At 48.4% G+C, this 20,729-nt stretch overlaps 1 long non-coding RNA gene across 1 annotated transcript in view; it reads right to left on the reverse strand.

Moving 5' to 3' along the window:
- LOC117202861 (uncharacterized) overlaps window positions 1-20,729 on the reverse strand; it is a 67,721-nt gene that overhangs the window by 33,486 nt on the left and 13,506 nt on the right. The window contains exon 2 of the long non-coding RNA XR_007477998.1: window positions 9,075-9,187. This is a non-coding gene — a long non-coding RNA (uncharacterized LOC117202861). The remainder of the gene's footprint in view (window positions 1-9,074; window positions 9,188-20,729) is intronic.

Consider the following 20,729-nt stretch of genomic DNA (forward strand, 5'->3'; position numbering starts at 1 on the left):
AAACTGGTGACTGAGTGATTGATTTGATGTGGGGGGTAAGAGAAAGGACGGAGGCCAGGATGATGCTCAGACTGAGGATTCCGTATCCCTCCTGCCGACCCTGCGTGTAGGAAGCTGAGTAACCCTCCAATCCTCCCTCCCTCATCACCAAGAAATTCCCTGAAAGACTGGACTCCCATAAAAATGAAAATAAGAAAAACAAACACTCAAGTATTTGCTACCTGCCAGCTGAGGACCTGACATGCGTTTATGTCATTCAAGCCTCACAACAATGACCTGTGAGTTAGCAAGCAATCCTGCCATTTCACAAGTGAGGAAACTGAGGCTCAGAGAGGGGAAGCAGCACCCCCGAGCCTCTCATGAATATGTAGCAGCTCCTGGTCTCAAACCCGGGCCTGACTCCAGCCCACCTGGGCAGCCCACACACACACACACAGAGAGCCGTCCCCCCCAGTTCCGGCAGGTGACTGATGTAGAGGGAGGCTTGTCAGAAACAGCCGGGCGCCTGAGTGCATTTGTGATCCCACAACTAGGTGTTCCTGCCACCTGCTGACAGCACCTGCATTACATGTGGCAGGAAGAGGAACAGGCCCCAGGCTTTTGACACCAAATCTCGGCACCAACCCGCTGTGGCTCTCAGGGGCCTCCTGCTCTCAAACGTCTGTGGTCCCCAGTGGCCTTGCTCCTCCAAGGGTGGTCTTAGGCCAGCAACCTCACTCCACCTGGGAGCTCATTAGAAATGCAGGACCTCAGACCCACTGGACCTGCTGAGTCAGAATCTGCAGGTGATTGGCGTACACATTGATGGGCAGAATGACCCGCTGGCCACAGAAACCTAGGTAAGGGTCCTGACCAGCCACCGAGAGGCTCTGGGACCTTGGGCAAGCCCCTTCTGAGTCTTGGTTCCTCACCTGTGAGATGAGGGTGCTTAGACCAGATACTCTCTAAGGGGCTGCCAGTGGAGGGAGCCGGTGGAGGGAGCAGAGGCCTGGGAAATCAGACTCAAAGCCCCGTAAGTACTTTAGCTAAGTAACTAATGAATTCCACAGGTTTTTACTGAGCACCTACTATGTGCCAGGCATGTTAGACCCTGGTGACAACAGTGATGACCAAGTCCCTGCTCTAATGAAGCTTATATTAATTAATTCTCTAGTTAATGAAATGGACTTAAAACCCCACCTCTACTCCCTAAAAGCTGTGTGACTCTGGTAACACGACTTAACCTCACCAATATCTAGTTTTCTCACCTGTAAAATAACAATAATAATAAGAGCAGCTGACAATTATTGAGCACTAATTGTCAGGCACTATTTGAAACACAAGGATTCCCTGGGAGGCAGCATAGCATGAGTTCCAATCCCCCTGAAAACTCTGGGGCTTGTGTGCCTGGCGGATGCAGTGCCCCCAGGTGCCCTTCAAGGAATGAAGAACTTAATGCCCCCAGTGTCTGGGAGTGCTGCCTCGGACAGCCCACAGCTGGCAGCCTCCTCTGGGGATGGCTTTGGCTGAAGAAAACTACATCGCCCAAGATAACGCTCACGTCCAGTGTGCGATCAACAAAGTGGTTCAAATCCCAGTCCCCTCCCCACAACTTGGACCGACTGAAGGACCATCCAAGCTAGAGCATCCCACGGGGTCAGCTGAGGTCTTGGCTGAGACCGGTCACAATTCAACTTCTCCCCTGGGCCATCCCGCTTCCTCCCCTCCTTCCACGGTGCTGGTCCCAAGAGCACTCCCTTGCAAGCAGCCAGCACGCACTTGCCCATCTCGGAGTCGGCTTCCTGAGCAGCCCAGTCTGAGAGCTTCCCACCTGTAAAATGGGGATAAGAGCACCACCTGCCTCACAGGGCTTCTGTGCACATTAAATGAGTTAACATAGATGTCAAAGGCTTAGAATACGTGGGATGTGGTGAGTGGTCTCAATGTGTCTGCTACTATTATTATCATTGTTGTTATTATGTCATGCAATACCATCGAAGAAGGACTTGTCACCGGCCCCATTCTAAAGGGAGCAGCACGTGCTAGGGCATTGAAACAGGTAAAGATGTGGTGTGGTCGAAGAAGGGAGGCCCAGTAGCAGGGGAGACGGTAAGATAAGGAGAGCCTGAAGGGGAGGGGGGCGGGGGCAGGAAGCCAGACCACGCTGGCTCTCCTAGGCCACGGCATGAAGTGTGGTCTTTATCCTAAAAGTCGTGGGAGGCCACTGAAGGGTCTTCGGCAAGAACGACTTGCTCACCCCTCAAGGCCGCCCAGCCCAGGCAATGTCAGCTCCCGCCCTTCCTCCTGCCTGTCGTCAGCCCAGGCATCTGTCTTCCTCTCCTCTCAGGGGCAGCACGGAACCCCCAGCCCCTCTGCTCAGGGAAGCCTCAGCCTGAACACAGACCTTTGACTCTCCAAAACCCTTCTTGAAGACAATCACTTCCACTTCCCCCCATCACGCCTTTACGAGACCTGTTTTTAAGTTCCCTCCCCATTCTGGCGCCTTCCCCTGGGTGTCCAGCCTGATTTTATTCTCTTGACATGGAGCAGGCAGGACTGGCCTCCCGACTCCTGGTGACGCTGGGCCAGTTCAGAGCAGGGCAACCACCCGGCACACAGCCAGCCCCTCCACGTCTGCAGGGCACTCTGAGGTTTATTTCCTTTCTGTGAACCACGAATGAATGAATGAACACACGAACGAACAAGCGGTGAGTGGTTCCATGTGACAGGACAAGAATACACAAGGGGTCTGTGAAGAACACTATTGAAGATGTGAACTTAACTATGTGGCAGCTCCCCGTGGAGGTTTCCAACGAGCCCTGCAATGGAAAAAGACAGCCTGCACAAAGGAAAGAGTCCTGGACTTGGGCTCGAGCAGCCCGAGGTCCTGGCTCCAGCTGTGCTGTAGAGCCCTGGAGAAATGACTCTACCTCTCTGGGCTTCAAGTCCTCATCTGCTAAATCATCTCCAGGCTCTTAACTAGGCTCATTCATTCAGGAAAGAGCCACTCCACCAGAAGAGCCATCCCATGTCTACAGTAAACGTTTGCATAGCAAAGAAAGGTAGTCAGATTGGCCCAGAATGATATTTGGAACAGGTACGGGCGTGGATAAAAAAAGGGAATTTCAAGTCTTTTTCCTTTGGCCCGGATTCAGTACTTAAGATTCAAGTGGGCTACCTTTCAGAGTGCTATAAATGCATATATCCTCTGTCCCCGCAATTCTGCTCCTAAAAATCTTTCCTATGGTTAAACCAGACTAATCATGGAGTTATTCATTTCAACAGTGTTTGTAATAATGAATATTAGAAACATCTAAAGGACCACCAATGAGGAACGGAGTAAATAAATTGATACACCCTACGATGAAATATTGTGATACTACAAAAGGAAAAGAATAATTAAGTTTGCTACGTGCTGTTAAGGAAAAATCTCAAGATATACTTCTGAGTGAAAGTGCAGAACAGTGATAAACTGATTAAGTTAAAAAAAAGTGGGGAATAATACTCTATTTTGTGTACTCTGTGCTTGTACGTATATAAAACACCTCTAAGGCAGAAAAACGAGTGAGCAATAGTGGTTGGTTTGGGGAGTGCTGTGGACAGTGTGAGTTAGCAGGTGGGAGGAAGAAGTGGATGGGAAATTCTCACCTTATGTTATTCTACAGTTTTTTTCATTCCTTTAAAAGTTCAATTCAGGTGAATAAAAAATAATGTATGTGACCAGGGCAATATAGTAAAGACATTACGACACGGGGCAGAGCTTAACTTTCCTGTTTGCTTCTGGATTTTGCAGCTTGGTGAGAAAGCAGCTGAGTGAAACCCAGCCTCCTGCTTTGTGGAAGATCATTCTATACTTTTCGATGTTTAAACCTACCACCTGGTCACAAAACAAAGGAGGAAGAGCAAGCCATCTGCAGTGTTTTTATCCCATCCAGCCCCCTAGCGGGGGCCAACGCTAAACCCTTCTTCCATTCGTGCAGCTCTGCCCTCTTTCCAAGTAAATTCACTTCTTTTACAAGATCACCGATGAAAAGATGGGCAGGAAGACTGGCATCTCTTTCTACAGATAAAGAAACTCAAGTTGAGCAAGAATAAGTCACCTGCCCAAGAACACACGGGCAGTAAACCAGTTTAAATGCTTTCAGCTAAGAGTAACAGAAGACTTGATTTTAAATAGCTTAAACAATAAAGGTTTACTAACCCACGTGGCCAGAAGTCCAGGAACGAGGGGAAATTCTACATTTGGTTAATGCGGGGGCAGGAAGACGTCGTCAAAGGCTCAGTGCTAGTCAGCCTTGTGATTTGTGACCTCAGCATGTTGCTGGTTTCTTGCCTCATGGTCACAAGATGGCTGCAGCAGGGATCACTCAAGGACACTCTAAAAAAGGGGACATCTTTTCTTGTGCATCTCTCTTATCAGCAATAAAGTTCTTTCCCAGAAGCCCCACAGTGCGTTTCCTCTCAAGTCCTAGGGACCATATGATTGGTTCATGGGTCCATATCCGAACCAATTACTGACAGAGTATGAGACCACAATGGATGACTTAAACCAACCAGGATTCATCCTCCTAGGACTGAGGATAGCGCCATCTCCCCTAAACACACGATACCCCAAAAGTGTAGAGTCATTGGCAAGGGTGGAGTAACTGTTATGTCTGTTCAGGTAGTAAGTGATATGTTATCTCAGTAAAAAGCTGGACGTGACCCGGTTAACTATCATTAACAAAACTCAGTATTAAGTAAACTTCTGCTGAGTACCTACTGTGTACAAGGCAATATATACAAGGTACCAGGGATTCCAAATGGAGGCATGGTCCTTTAAGGCCCTTCCCCCTGTAGTGAGGAATACAAGTAAAGAGACAAGTCCAACCCAGCAGGACCAGAACCATGAGGAAGGGAGGCCCAAGGGACTGTGGGAGAGGGAAGAGGCAACTGGTCAGTCCAGAAGGTTAAGTGCAAATTTCCAAGAGAAGGGACCCTTGAGCTGTGAACTAAAAAAACTGGAGGCAACAGTCAGGGAAGATAGTCCAGGCAGAGTGAGCAGTCTGTGAAGAAGCCTGAGGATGGGAAAGAGCATTTGGGTGTGGGCGGGCATGCGTGGAGTGAAAGAAGGTGCTTGTGGGGACAGGGTTGGGAAGAGGGCAAGGAGCCGTCCCGGTGAGTCCTGTAAATCAAACCTTTATCCAAGAAGATGGGAAAGTCAGGCAATCTTAACAGATGCTGACGTCATCAGGTTTGCATTTTAGAGAAGATGGGAAGAAAAAAAGACAAGAAGGAGGAAGAAGAAGAGAAGCAGCAACAAATGGAGAAGGATCAATTAATTACAAATAGTGACCAAGCACCAGATTCTGTCCCAGGCACAGGGAGGCCAGTGTGAACTGGGCAGAAACAGCCCTGCCCTCCCTGTCCTGTCGGGAAAATAGACATTGAGAACATCCTCCAAACCCGTAACCACTGGTAACCAGGGGTGTCAACAGAGCCTCCAAGGAGTAAATGAGCTTTAAACTGAGACCCAAAGGATGAGTAGGAGTTAGCTGATGAGAAAAGGGATGGAGAGGTGCTCCAGGCATGGGAACTGCACGTGCCAAGCCCCTGAGGTGCGAACCGCTTGGCATAATCAAGGAACTAAGGCCCCCAGAGCAGCAGGAGCTCAGAGGGCAAGGGCCGCAGAGGCAGCAAGGAGAGCTGGGAGGCAGCGGAGCCAATGCCCGAGGCCAGACTAAGGGGCTCACCTTTATCAAGAGAAAGGAACAGAAGAAACACAACAAGGAAGCAGGAAAAGAGAACTGGAAGGCAAATTTCCTGAGTTCAAGCCATTTGAGAGCAAATTGGCAGTTGAAAACCCCAGATGAGATTTCAGAACATTAACTGGCCTTGGGCCATCCTACTCACCCACAGATGGTGTAACAGCCTCCCAGCGGTCCCACAGCGCGCCCGGCCAGCTCAGGGCCCTCCTGAAGGTGAACTTCAGGCCTCAGGGGAGACCTTCGCAAGTGAGTGATTTGCCCCAAGGACCAGCAGCAAAGGGATGGCCCCTCCCCCTGGCAGCGTGCAGGAGATCTCCTGCAGGTGGAGGCCATCAAAAATAGATTAGCACGCGGCCCTGAGACACCTGCGGGGAGGAGCCATATAGGTCCCCCTTACTGGGAACTCCTCAAGCTGATGCTGGGGGGAGAAACCTGAGCTCTCTTTGGCAGGAGTCCGAGGGGCCCTGGAAACACATTTCCCCTTTGGGCACCTTTGCAAAATCTGTGATGGACTTGGGACTTGCGGAATTTAGAATTTTCTAGCCAAAATGTGTTTTCAGAAACTTTGAATCCCACCCCTTAACTTTAGGGAAGAGAAAAACAAAGCCTAAGAAGGAAAGTGACTCGCCCAAGGGCACAAAGCAAGTCGTAGTAGAGCGTGACTGGTATATAAGTCTGAAGACTCTCTGTTCAGTGCTCTTGCCAATAATAATAACAACAATAATAGCAGCTAACAAGTACTGAGCCCTTACTATGTACTAGACTCTGTTCTAAGTGCTTGGAACAATTTTATTTAATCTGCGCCGCTACCCCATCAGACTGGTAATAGTATAATTCCCATTTTACAGATGAAGAAACTGAGGCACAATTTAAGTATTGGATTGGCCCAAAAGTTCGTTCAGCTTTTCTGTAACACCTTATGGAAAAATCTGAACTTTTTGGCCAACCCAATACGTCTCCCAAACTTTCAGTTAGAACTTGAACTCAGGCAGCCTACACTTTTAAAGACCACTCAGAACTGCATACGGATGTCCAACCCCTCAGTTCCAACCCCACCTCCTCAAAAGGCAGAATCTATTCACAAATGTGGACCGTTTTTTTTTGGCCGCTCTGCACAGCACGCGGTTATCTTAGTTCCCCAGCCAGGGATAGAACCTGCGTCCCCTGCAGTAGAAGTGTGGAGTCTTAACCACTGGACCACCAGTGAAGTCTCTGGACCCTACTTTTTAAATTTTGGCTTGTTTTGGACCTGAGTGGGCTCACCTCTCTTCTCCCACCCACAGCCTTCCCTCAGTCCGGGACAGCCAGTTGTCTGCGCTGACAGTATACCAGGACAGGACGCTAGCCCTTTTTCCTCTATGCTAAATAAATGCTCCCATCTCCAGTAACCTCAAGGCAGAAACAACAAGGTCACAGGCCAATATGTCAGCTGAGCCCAGGCCCCTTCCACCACTTACCAGCTTTCTGTACTTGACTCTCTGTCCCTGCTGGCTCACATATGGATTATATCACTGGGTGTCCTTGTCCTCATGGGAACAATGGGAAATATGATCCAGAGATTAAAGGAAGAGAATAAAGAGGTTGGGGTATTTATTCCCCCAGTGCCCTCTCTTTTTGGTCACCACAGGCTGGCTGAATCCCTCCGCTGCAGATCCAGATGCTGCAGGGGGGGAACCCTTCCATACAGCCCTCTCTTCCTTGGTCCAGTTACCACCCCCTCACCCTTTCAGAACAAAGAATGATTAAAAAAAAATCCTCTCTGCTGTTAACTCCGAAGTTCCGCAACATCCCTTGTGATCTCCTTACCCGCCCTTCCGCCATGAAGAGCGCCCTTATTAACTTCTCGACGCGTCCTAACTTGACCGTCTATTTCCTGACGGATGCACAAGGCTATTCTTTGATCTTCTGGATTGTGCACTCTGCCGCAACCCAGGTGAGCTGGGATGGACACGAAGCACCTGGTCGCTCACTGGTGGCCCCTCTCCACCTTCAACTCTCCCAGTCCAAGTGGTTCAAAGAGGGCTTCCAGTGGCTCCATCCTGACTCAGGAATGGAATTCTGCCAGTGGAGTCCCTAGCAGGGAATGGTCCTAGTGATTGGTTCAGGATGGGCATATGACCAGAGTTAGTACAAATGAGAGTCAGTACAGGGGCTTCTCTTAAAACTAGGGCAGGAACCTGCTCCTAAAACTAGGAAGTGAAGCACCAGCCAGGAGCTGCTGGTGGCCACCTTTCCTCACCTGGGACTCACCTGTCTGAGAATGCAGCAAATACAAAGGAGCACAGAGGAGAAAGAGAAAAAGAAGGAAAATCCTGACTTGATCATTAGGGCGCCTAGTTTCAGCTGTGCTTTAATTCAGCACAACCCCTAGACTTTCCAGCGAAGGAAGCCAACCCAGTTCCTTTTGTGCTTAAACCAATCTGAGTTTCTGACACATGCAACTAAGTCCTGACTAATATAGAAGGTCTTAACCTCAACAAGGATTTGAGGTACAGATCAGGGAATCTGAGGAAAAAGCCCAGCTGTATGGGACCCAGCTGGGAGAGGGCTGCAATTCCCAGCATCCTTAATAGTTCAATACATGGCCCCTGAAATCATCCTGCTTGGGTCTGAATCCTGGTGCAGCCATTTCTTGTCTATGGGAGGTACCTCTGTGCCTCAGTTTCCTCATCTGTATGTTACAGATATTCAAAACAATACCTTCCTACTAGGGCTGTCGGGAGGATTAAATAGGCTGTCCCACGTGAAGCACTTTCAACAATTCTGGGCAGGTGGTAAACTCTCAGTTAACGTTAGGTCTTGCCATCATCCCCAGGCACACAGGCGGACCCCAAGCTCACTCCAGGCTGCAAGACTCCCTCCATACCCACCGAGTTGAGAGAGCTGGACCTGCACCCAAGTCAGGATGGCTCAGGGGCTCTGGGGCAGAGCCTGTAGGAGAAGCCTCAACACTGACCAGCTCCCATGTGATTAGGACAATTGGGGGCCCCAGGGTGGCAAGCTTAGGGCGGCCCTGGGCCGTCCAGTGCATACCTCAGATCTGGCTGCCCTTGCAGAGCCTGCTGGGAGGCCCCTCCCTTCCCCCACCATGACCACCACCCAGGTGTTGTGATGATCCCTTCATCACCACCAGCAGCCCCGAAAAGGCAGGCACCAGGCCAGGGCCCAGCCCGTATCGTGCCTGGGAGAGCACACCACCAGGCTGCCAATCAGTTTGTGTTTGTGTTTGTGACACCCAAAGGTAAAACAGGATGCCCTTGGTCAGAAAGGAAATTGTGAATTTTGTTTTTATTGAATGACAGGTGCCCCTGACCAAGAAAATGAAAAAATGTACAGTGAGAAAAATACCTGGAGCAGGAGTCAGGAGGCCGAGGGTCCAGCCCAGGCCTGTCACTGGCCCACTGTGGGCCCTCGCTGGTCCCTTCTCCTCTCTGCAGCCCAGTTCCCTCAACGGTAGGCCCCTGCGTAGGAAGCAGAGAGCGGGGAGTAAAGGTAAAGGGTTTTAAGCGGTCTTGGTGGCCTCCTTCCCATTTCACGGTTCAGAAATTCCCTTTCACCACGGAGACCAGTAACTCTGCAGTTTGAAAAAATGAACTTTTTCTTCAGTCCTGGAGTCCCGCCCCGCATTTTCTCACCGTTGGCTTTCACCTCCTCGTGTGTCTCTCACTAACCCACAGCTTGGGCCCTTTCCTCCTTTCCTTTCATGTTTGAGAGTAGATTCTAAGGACTCATTGATAATATTAATGAATGACCAATGTTTGCATAAGACCTTTGCAATTTAAAGCTAACTTTACGTTGATAGATTTGTTTGTCCTGAGCTAAATGAAAGCTTACAGTGGTGTAGTCCTACCATAAGAATGACCCCTCTCGATTGTAATTGCTTGTTTCAGTGTCCTCCTTATGAAGTGGAATCTCTAGAACTGTGGGCGCTGTTCCACTTGGCTCGCCACTCTACTCCCAATGCTGAAACATAATCCCTGTCCTATGGTCCACTGTTAATAAATATGTATTGAACAAATCAGCCAGGCCTGTAGCTGGTTGAATGTGGAGCCTGAGAAAGAAGGTGTCCGGGGTGGCTGGAGGATCCATCTCCTAGTGAAGCCACTGGGTCACTGCAGGAAAAGCAGTCTTAGAGATAAAAAGAGTAGCATGGTGGTTAAAAGACCCCATTAGGAATCATAGTGGTTTCTGGCATGGAGCGCAACACCCAGGTAATGCTTTCATAAGGGCTGGGAGAAATCCTCTGGGTGATTTTTATGGAATCTGATCATTCTGCAACCAATAACACCAAATTAGATAGGTCTACAGTATTTTTTTTTTTTGCCAGATAATCATCTGTGACAACTTAGGCAAGTTAGGGGAATATTTGGCTCAGATCAATCTGAAAAAAAAATGTTCTGTGGAAGTTTCAAGAAGGAAAAAATTGAACCCCATGGAAAGCAAATGTTCCTGACCCAGGTCAGACTCTTCAAACAAAACCACATGAATGTTCAGACACCTTGGTCAATTAGCTTAAAGGAGCATTCACCACACCTTCTAAATGCTTTCTTCTGTGGTGGGGGACTTTAATTAAAAGGCCGGAGGAAGTCTGGCACAGAGGATGACAAATGGGAAGGGATCACCTTAGAGAAGACACTGGCACAGAAACAGAGAAATCTGGGCTGGCTGGGATGCACAACATTTATTAAAATTCCCGAAGTGTGAACTCACGCCTGAGTCAGACTGTCAGTGGGCTGCCTGAGGAGGACAGCGGGGCCCTTAATGAATTATGCAGCCAGAGGCCTTGCCACCAACTCCAATTCCAAGACTGAGGCTGAAGCAGCGGGGGTGGAAAGCCAAAGCTTGGATATAAAGACTTAGGAGAGCAGGGTCCTAATGCAGAACAGAACTTGCCTTGGTAGGGTTATCCCAGCTTAGGTGGGCTCTGAAAGGGAGCATGTTTGGGCCTTAGCCAACAGCTAGTCTAAGGGAAACGAAGCTGAAGAAACCATCCGGGCATTGCATGGTTGTATCCTAAACAGGAAGAGAGGCTTGTTGTTGGGAGCTGGGGGAAACCCAAAGGAGCTACTAGGGCCCTCCTTTGTCTGTCCATCCCATAAGTGTCGGTGCTCCCAAGGATTCAGTCTTGGCCTGCTTCTCCTCTCACTTACTCCCTTCCAGCTCCAACCACACTCACGAGATCCAGACTCAAATCGCTATCTGCCTACTGGACTTCTCTTGCGGGGTGTCCCAGAGGCCCTTCAAACTTCTGTTCACTGACTCAGTGACCTGAGGAAAGTTACTTATGCTTACTGAGGTTTTGTTTTCTTACTTGCAAAATGGGCATCCAAATACCTACTTTATACAATCCTTTTGAGATTGAATGACTTAGACTTAATGAATGAAGCATACCCAATCCGGGGCTTACTCAGTATCTCTCCCCTTCATCCAGGAATATGTAGTCCCCCATCATGTTCCAACTCGTATTTTGGCCAATCACTCTGGCTTCTGTATACCCTTCACAGGCAATAACCAAAGGGACTGAATTTAATGACACTTCTAGAGGTGTGTTCTCTGTGACTCATCTGGAAAATGGAGCCAGGAACTGAATGGCCCTTCAAACCCAAGATTCCCCAAACCAGATTCATTTTCATGCCTATCCCACGATACCGCTCATCCCAAGTCCCCTCTGTGAATGAATGGCAGAAACTTCCATTCAGACACCTGAACCAAAAAGCTGGATACTGGCCTCAACTCCTCTCTTCCCAGCAGTCACCAAGTCCTGCCGTCACCGCTCTTAAATGGATCTCAAACCCATCACCCGTCTCCACTCCCTACCTAGAATACGTCAGACGCACGTAGGGGCGTCCCTGCAGATCCTATGGTAGGTCCGGCCAACTGACAGTAATTTGGAGACTTTGGACGGCTCTGTTTGCTTCATCTCCTGTTCAACTGCACACACCCTTCCCCAGACTTGAATCCTAAAACCAAGCCAACCAAGCCAGCTCTTACAAGACTCAAGATCTTAAAGCTTTGCCCTAGGGCTCCTTGCTTCTCCTTCAACTGGGACTCCTAACTTGGCCTTGGACGGAGGCCTCAACCTCCTACCACTTACTCTGCCCCAGACTCCTTAGTGCCTGCTTGCCTCTTCCTCCTCGTCTTCACCATCCCCCACCTTGCCCTCTGAGTTGCTCAGCAGAGTTTCTCCTGAATGAGCCTCCAAGCCTGAGTTAAGAGCCTTCTCTGAGCTCCCAGAGCCTCTGCATGTCCCTGTTACCACTTCATCTCACTGTATCGGATTTTCCTGGTCACTTGTATAATTGACTCTTTGAAAAGGGCCACCTCAAATGAGGTCAGTTTCTGTTATATCTAGAAATGGGGGCAGCAAGCCACTTTAGAGGAAATCACTTGAGGGCCTAAATCAATAGTCGAACCCATTACAAGTTTATTTCTGTCTTATGCCATAGCCCAGTGCCAGGTGGTAGGGATGGGAGGCTTGCTCTATGTGTTACTCAGGGACCCAGGCCCCTTCCGTGTAGGTCCTCGGAGTTCTTTCCATACAGCAGGTGGGTGAGAAAAGAGAGCAAGTATCACACATGGGCCAGTTCTTGAAGTGGTGCAATTACTTCCACCCACATTCCACGGGCTAGAGCCCAGCCACATGGCCACACATAGCTTCAAGGGAGTCTGGGAGTCTAGCTGAGCTCCATGCCCGGGAGGAAGAAAAGAACATGAATATTGGTGAGTACCAGCCTTTTCTGCCACATCTGGCAATGTTTACCAGGCAAGAATTTGTCCATTTGATCAGTGCCGAAGTTCAACCTTGGAAAGGAGAATCATCCACCCTTGAAGAAACCTGGTCAGTAGCAACAAGAAGAATAGAGAAAAAGGCTCCTTCAGACTCCCTTCACTACAACTGCTACATCAGCTCCCCTGTCCAAGGACCCAGCAGCCACCAAACCATCCCAAAGCAAGCCATCTCCTGTGGAAGTTGGGCACCTCCTGCCTTAGACAATAGGGTTTGCCTCCTGGATTCTTGTGATGAGCTGGGAGACAGTAGGTCTGGGCCTCCCCACACACACAGTGGTGAGTATCCAGGAACCCTAACAGGGTTCCTGGAGGAGAACGAATAGGCTTCTTTTAGTAAGAGCAGGAGGGAGTTAGAGAGAAGATTGCACTCCAGGACACTTGGAGGACAATATCTGCAGCCCAGACTGTAAAGTCAGACCCTTATATTTTGGTCCTTTCTGCTAAACTCTGAGCTACTCAGAGGCAGACCCTTGTCTTATTTTTCCCGCAGCCCCAGGCCCTGGGGAAGAATCTGGCGTGGAAGGGTGGCAAACCCCGCTCCTCCCTGGGCCACACGACCGCAGAATCTGCTCTCGGGATGCCGGCTCCACTTAAGTAGGACAACCAGGCCTCGAGGATAGGCCAAGAGAACACCCATGCATTTCCTGGCTCCATTTTCCAGATGAGTCACCAGAGAACACAACTCTAGAAGTACCATTAAATTCAGTCCCTTTGGTTATTGCCTGTGAAGTGTGTACAGAAGCCAGAGTGATTGGCCAAAATACAAGTTGGAACATGATGGGGATTACATATTCCTGGATGAAGGCGACAGACACTGAGTAAGCCCCGGACTGGGTATGTTTTATTCATTAAGTCATTTAATCTCAAAAGGATTGTATAAAGTAGATACTTGGAGGCCTGTTTTGCAAGTAAGAAAACAAAAGCTCAGCAAGCATAAGTAACTTTCCCGAGGTCACCGAGCCAGTGAACAGTAGCATCAAGATTTGAACTCAGATCCTTCTTCAAACTTGCTGTGCTCACACGTGCTATGATGCTGGCCTCTTCCCGCCAACAGAAGGAGCTAAGAGTGAGGCAGAGCTAAAGGGACAGCACTAGTGAGAAAAGTAAGGAAGAGGGAGGGGAGCATTATTTAAAGGAAAACCAACCTGTGAGAGCAGGAGAGGAAGACAAAAAGAAAGAGCATTTGCTGAGGGTCAGCAGCCTGCCAGACACAAGCTTGGCAGTCCTCCACGTGTCACCTCATCTAATCCTCACAACAGCCTATAAAAGTGGTCTAAGTGTCTCCATTTTACAAAGGAGCAAACTGGACACAAAGAAGTGAAGTAACGTAGCCAAAGTTGAAACTATAATGCAGCTGAGATTGAAACGCTAGCTACCTAACTCAAGAAGGGTAGGCCGAGGCCCATGGCCACTGCCACTCTCGGCCAGACTGTATAAAATCCAACACACTGGCTGCTGACACAGAAGGATCTAGGAAGGCAAAATGCCATGTGCCACTGGCTAAAATCCAGCCCTGCTCAGTGGCTCTGGAATCCAAGCTGGTGTATCCCTGTTTACACTCAGAGCAGTGGTATTTGAGGGCTGGAGGCTTCGGGGGAAAGGCAGGACAGATCCTGGCCCCTCCATATTGAAGCACTCTGCCTTCCACTTACCACCTTCCCACTTGTACTGCCCTGGTGCTGATCTGTGGGTATACTGTACTTTAAGAGGAAAAAGCTGCAAAGATAAACAAGGAATAAAACGCAACAATACATAAAACCCCAAGTGACAAGAATTGCTGTCATTAAGGAGACCGCCTGTCATCTAGAGATTGCCGGAGACTGCCAGCCGGCTAAAATCTATTTTCTTTTGAGAGCCCTGGTTCAGATGCCACCTCTTTTAGGAAGACACTCCCTGGAAGGAATCCCTCTCTCCCTGCCTGGACTCTGTTGTACGGTTAGTTTGGACTTTATCATATTCATCCCCCAAATTAACTATACTTCTTCACTAACCTGTAATACTGAAAGCAAAGACCCTGTCCTCTTCACAGTCATAAAGGTGAATTAATGGCCGCATTTGTTGGTGCTCACTACGCCCATGTGCTTTACGTTCATTATCTCCTATAAGCTCACGATGCTCCACATTTGTTTAACCAATGTGGAAAGTCATGGTCAGAAAGATCGCCCACAGGGTCAGGATCCAAACCCAGATCCCAGACTGGACTCTTTCCAGTAGACGACAATGCATAAAGTATGTATTGAAAAAATATTCACTCAGTGTTTGTGAATTCACGGGTTCCAAGCCTATCACCCTGTGTGTCAAGTAAAGCTGGACATGATAGTGTACCAGCTTTCTACTGCTGCATAACAACCCACCCAAATAATAATCACGCCACACCCTGTTGGCATCCAACAACAATCATTTTCTTTGCTCTCAGTTATGAGGATGGACAATCATTTTCTTTGCTCCCAGTTCTGAGGCTTTCTTTTTTTTTTTAACTGCATTGGTTCTTCGTTGAGGTGCGCGGGCTTCTCATTGCAGTGGTGTCTCTCTTTTTTTTATATATAAATTTATTTATTTATTTATTTTTGGCTGCATTGGGTCTCCATTACTGCAGGTGGGCTTTCTCTAATTGCGTTGAGCCGGTGCTACTCTTCGCTGCAGTACATGGGCTTCTCATTGCGGTGGCTTCTCTTGTTGGGGAGCACGGGCTCTAGGCGTGCAGGCTTCAGTAGTTGTGGCTTGTGGGCTCAATAGTTGTGGCACGCGGGCTTCAGTAGTTGTGGCTCGCGGGCTCTAAAGCCCAGGCTCAGCAGTTGTGGCACACGGGCCCACTTGCTCCGCGGCATGTGGGATCTTCCTGGACCGGGGTTCGAACCCGTGTCCCCTGCATTGGCAGGCGAATCCCAACCACTGTGCCACCAGGGAAGTCCAGCAGAGCTCAGCAGGGACCCCCTCCTCTCTGCTCTGTAGAGTGTCTGTTTTCCTCCTCGTGGCCTCTCCACATGGATACTCTGGACTTCTTTACATAGTAAATATGTTTTCCTCTGAGTGAAAGCAAAAGCCTTCTGAAAAGGCTCCTTAAATCTCAGGATGTCAATTCTGCTGCATTCTCCTCACCAAAACAAGTCACAAGTCCAACCTAGATTCCAGAAGGTGCAGAAATGGACCCCAACCCCTCCCTGGGAGGAGCAAGCAAGGTCACACTGCAAAGGGACATGACATAGGAGAAATAATTCACTGGGGATGCTTTTTAGCAATCTGCCAGATACAAATGTCAGATTCTGGTCAGAGCGCGGAGCTGCGGGATTAACTGTCTGCACCTTTAAAGAAATGCACATAATTCCAACTCTGATCTGGACATCAGAGCAGAGCTGCATCAGACGCAGGATTTTTCATGGGTTTTCTCCTTTCTCTGCTTTGGCCAGGGTTTGCTATGATAATCATCACATCCGCTTTACAAATGTGTCCACAAATGTTATCACTCATACATAACTGAACAGTCTCTAAGTTAAAGCTTCTTGCCGACCAGGGGTTTTGTTGTGGCAGGAAGAGTCTGACGGGGGCACATCTCTGGACCACCGGCACCACCATGGCCCTCACTGGACACGAGGCACAGAACAGGCACCGCTGGCACCAGAATAAACTCTCACTTGCCCCTGAGTCACTCTCTCCAGATTCACAGCATTTAAAGTGGACATTTAATTATCTGGAAGTTTTACTAGGTGGAAAATTCCTGACTGGGCAGGAACCGGAGAAGAAAGAGGCCAACAGGGAAGAAAATTCAAATCCACCAATTAGTGCCTGGAGAGACACAGCCCGTCCTTACCCAACCCGCAGATCAACAGCAGACATTTATACTCATACCTTCTTTAATGTGTGTGGCAAACAACCTTTTCAAGTTCACTACCTGTGTAGTGAGCTGTATGGGTTCCCAGCAGATGCAGGTAGTACACTAAATCTGTAATGGGGGTGGGACGTGAATAAAGGGGCTCTTCTTTAAGATGTGAGCAGGGTTCAAGAAAACCATCAAGGGGGAGTGCAGTTCCCTGGGGTTAGTGGCAGCGAGGCTGCCTAGAACTTAGCCAACTCATGGCCTCCTGGCTGGGAGAACCCCCTGCCAGGTCACTCTCCACACACACCCCAATCCCCTGTCAGTGCCAACCATTGGCTGAACCCAGCCAGAAACCAGGGGGCAATGGAACCCACAGAAGGAGTCTGTTAGGGTCACCTTCCCAGGGTGCAGAGTAGAGAAGAGAATGGATCTGCAAGGACAGATGACAGATAAACAGCACACAGTCCCTCTGCTAAGCAGCACACTGTGGGTTGTTCCTAAGAATTGCCCCCCATCGTGCCTGCCTTGGTAGTGTTTAAAATCCAACTTCACCCAATTACACAGTTGTACGGGGAAGAAGGAGGATAGGACGCTGAGATCTGTCCAAGAGACATCCTCTAAGGCTCAGTGCGCTGACCTATAAATTTCAGATAACTTGTATAATATTTCCCGGGGCTGCTGTGAGAAAATTCAATGAGCTCACGTATGTATACAATCCTTACAAAGTATAAAGCAATAGACAGATATGCTCTACTGTCTGATGGGGGTGGGAGGGCCCCAGACATGAAGCCACACCTCCCGTGAAGGACACACGGGGCACATCTGGACCAGGCCACTCCGTTCCATCACAGCCCATCACATCACGTCACTCCCCAACTAAAGGTCCCGGCAGGCTCCCACATCCCTCACAGCCACCTCCACTCTGACGTGTGAGGCCAGCAAGGAGTCCAGGCCAGGCCCCGTGGCATCAGCAAAGACCGGAATGGGCCGCCGGGAATTCGGTCCCTCGTCAGCGAGACCGATGAGCTGGACATGTGTCAACGTCATCTGAGTTTTTGTTTCAGGAACACTCTTCTCCCTAGAAAGGCCCCGTGGGAGCATTTAAATCCACAGTGTTTATTTAGGGGCACATGAAGTAAGTCGAGGATGCCAAAGAGCGCACTCTCTGGGGAACAGCCGCGCAGAGGCTGCTGGCCAGAGAGAGCGGCAAGGGTCGGCCGGGCCAGACTGTCCCTCTGCAACCTCGCAGGACCTTCACCAAGCTCGCGGCAAGAATGGCTTCAGAATTTCAGAGGTTCTTAAATGATCCTTATTTTATTTTTAGAAGAAATTGGACGGGTGTAGTGGGAATGGGGGTAAAGCAGAGTGAGAGCCCATGGAAATGGCACCAGGAGTGCGCCCTCTTGACTTACAAGTAAGATTTCCATTTGACTCAGGAAGGAGAGGCAGACTTCTGCTCTCCTTACCCATCTAGGGGCTCCCCGCTGCCCACAAGACAATGCCCAAGGCTCCTTAATTTGGCATCTCAGAGCCTCCCCAGCTGGCCCCAGCCTACTTTTACAATTTTATTTCCCAATACTACACCTCATGGGCTCACGCACTTCGGGCTTCACGTGGTCGTCAGATGCACAGGCTTCAGAGCTGATACACCAGATTTCTATCCTGGGCCCCGTCCCTTCCCAAGCTGTGTGACTTTGGGCCAGATGTTCAGCCTTCCTGAATCAGGTTGCACATCCTAAAAGTAATAGCGTTTGCTACAACTTAAATGAGGTTATGAACGTTAAGCCTGCAACATATTGCCTAATTCAGAGTAAGAATTCAATCAGTAACAGCTGATAACAAACCAATCTCCTGGTTATGCCGTGTCCTTCACCCCCAGAATCCCACCTGCCCAGCCCTCCACCGATGCAAGCCCACCCCGAGTCCAACACTTCCAACTGCTCTAACCACACGTGCCCCTCCCCTGGCCTTGACCTCCGCTCCTCCCTCAGGACTCCAGATAACCAAACTCACCCTGCAAAGGCCGCCACCATGAGACAGAAATACCACTGGGTTGGGAACCCAAAGGTCCCAGGTCAAGTCCCAGCCTCTCCAGTGATTCATTGACTGACCTTCCACCTGTCACTCAGCATCTCTGAACTTCTGTTGCCTCTCCTCTAAAATAGGGAGACTCCCCCCTGCCACTCGTGGAAAATCAACAAACAGGATGATACGTGGAAAAGAACTTTGTAAACTTTGAAATGTCATGGAGTATTTAAAAATTAAACTATTGACTTTTAGGGCAATAGTAATACTAAACCATAAAGGCTAACTTTTTATGATCTGGTTCTGCATTTACGGTCTATAATGTTTCTGCTAGAAGACCCAGTATACAGATTCAATTATCCAGGCCACTCCAGTTCACTGTCACTGATAAGCAGAATTTTCACAGACTCCCTCTGACCCCAAGGCCCCTCTCTGAAAAGTGCAGAAGTAATTTATGTTGTTGTTCAGACCATAGAAATGCTACTTCTCACCTGCAAGCCCAAGCATACATCCCAGGGCTTAAGGAGCTACAGTTAACTGAAAGAGCCAGTCAGAGTTCCCCACATCAGCCTGGGTCACTGTTCTCCCTCCAAACCCGAAGGGCCCAGAGCTTTTGATTACTTAAAAGCCTGAGAACAACCCAGCCTCTCTCACAAAAGGCCAAATGCCCATGGGAAATGGGATTCTTTCCAAAGCCCAGTCACATGTCAAGAATCAAGCCAGAGCTCTGTAACCTGGGAGGTGAAAGGATTGCTTCTTTTGTTTTATTTCTTGCAAAATGCAAATCTAGCCATTCTTTCCTCTCCAGCTTACAGCCTTGACACACACTGAGAGCCCAACTGACTGACTCAAGCTGCCTTTCAAGGTCTCTACAGAGTCTATGCCGCAGTGTTTCTTTCATGTTAAACTTCTTGGCTGACATGTCTTAGGCAACATCTAGTACACAGTGCTGTCCAGTTTCTTTGAGATAGGGGAAGATATCCAGGGGAAGCAGATTCATCTGTAAGCACAACAAGATTAGTGTGTTTAATGCTACAGAGCATCATAGCTGAGATTAGAGCCTATGGTCTTTAATGTTCTAGGTTGCCTCAATGATTTCCACTTAAACAACGGAAATCCGCTGAGGTAAGAAAAAGAATGGGTTTTTTTTTAAGTTCTTTTATTGAGGTATAGTTGATGTATAATATGGTGTAAGTTTCAGGTGTACAACATAGTAATTCACAATTTTTAAAGGTTATACTCCATTTATAATATTATAAAATATTGGCTATGTTGCCTGGGCTATACAATATATCCCTGTAGTTTATCTATTTTAGACGTAGTAGTCTGTACCTCTTACTACCCTACCCCTATGTATTTTGCCCCTCTCCCCACTCGTAACCACTAGTTTGTTCTCTATATCTGAGTCTGCTTCGTTTTTGTTATGCTCACTAGTGTGCTGTGCTTTAGATTCCACATGTAAGTGAGATCACACAGTATTTGTCTCTCTCTGACTTATTTCACGAAGCATAATAGCCTCCAAGTCCATCCGTGTTGTTGCAAATGGCAGAATTTCATTCTTTTTATGGCTGAGTAGTATTCCATTGTATATAAATAACACATCGTCTGCACCCATGCATCTACTGATGGACACTTAAGTTGCTTCCATATTTTGGCTATTGAAAATAATGCTGCTATGAACATTGGGGTGCATGCATCTTTTCAAATTAGTATTTTTGGTTTTTTCGGATATATACCCAGGAGTGGAACTACTGGGTCATATGACAGCTCTATTTCTATATTTCTGAGAAATCTCCATACTGTTTTCCACAGTGGCTGCACCAATTTACTTTCCTACAACAGTGTATGAGGGTTCCCTAGAAAAAGGATGTTTAAATAGTTAAGTATGACTGGTAGTCTTGGAAGCTGGACTGAAGTGAGAAAAATCATTAGTCTCAGCCCTGCCCCTAGTTCATTATGTAACCTTGAGTAAGTCAATTTCCTTCTCTAAAGTTCATTTCTTTGTTGGTTAAGTGAGAGAGTTGGACTAGATCAGGTAGAGCAAGTACATGCCACCCTCACTCATCCACCAAAAGACCATGCAGACATTACTAATCAATCACAGCACCCTTTCCCCATAAGCAGGACATAATACATTGCTTCAGGCAATTGGGACAAGTAGCCCAGAGCTGACACATGAAGTAAATAAAAATCTAGTTGCCATCCCTGAGCCAGATGATTTTTACCTGTTTTGACATTGAATGATCCATGAGGGAAAAAAAGCAGCAAAGCAGAAATTAGGAAACCTGGGACCTACTGAGCACCGAGCCATGGGGTTTCAGTGCCACTAAGAAAGTATTACAAAATCTGGGTCTCTATTTCCTCATCTGCAAATG

The sequence above is a fragment of the Orcinus orca genome, chromosome 1 (genome assembly GCF_937001465.1).
Source record: "Orcinus orca chromosome 1, mOrcOrc1.1, whole genome shotgun sequence".
In the NCBI taxonomy this organism is placed as follows: Eukaryota; Metazoa; Chordata; class Mammalia; order Artiodactyla; family Delphinidae; genus Orcinus; species Orcinus orca.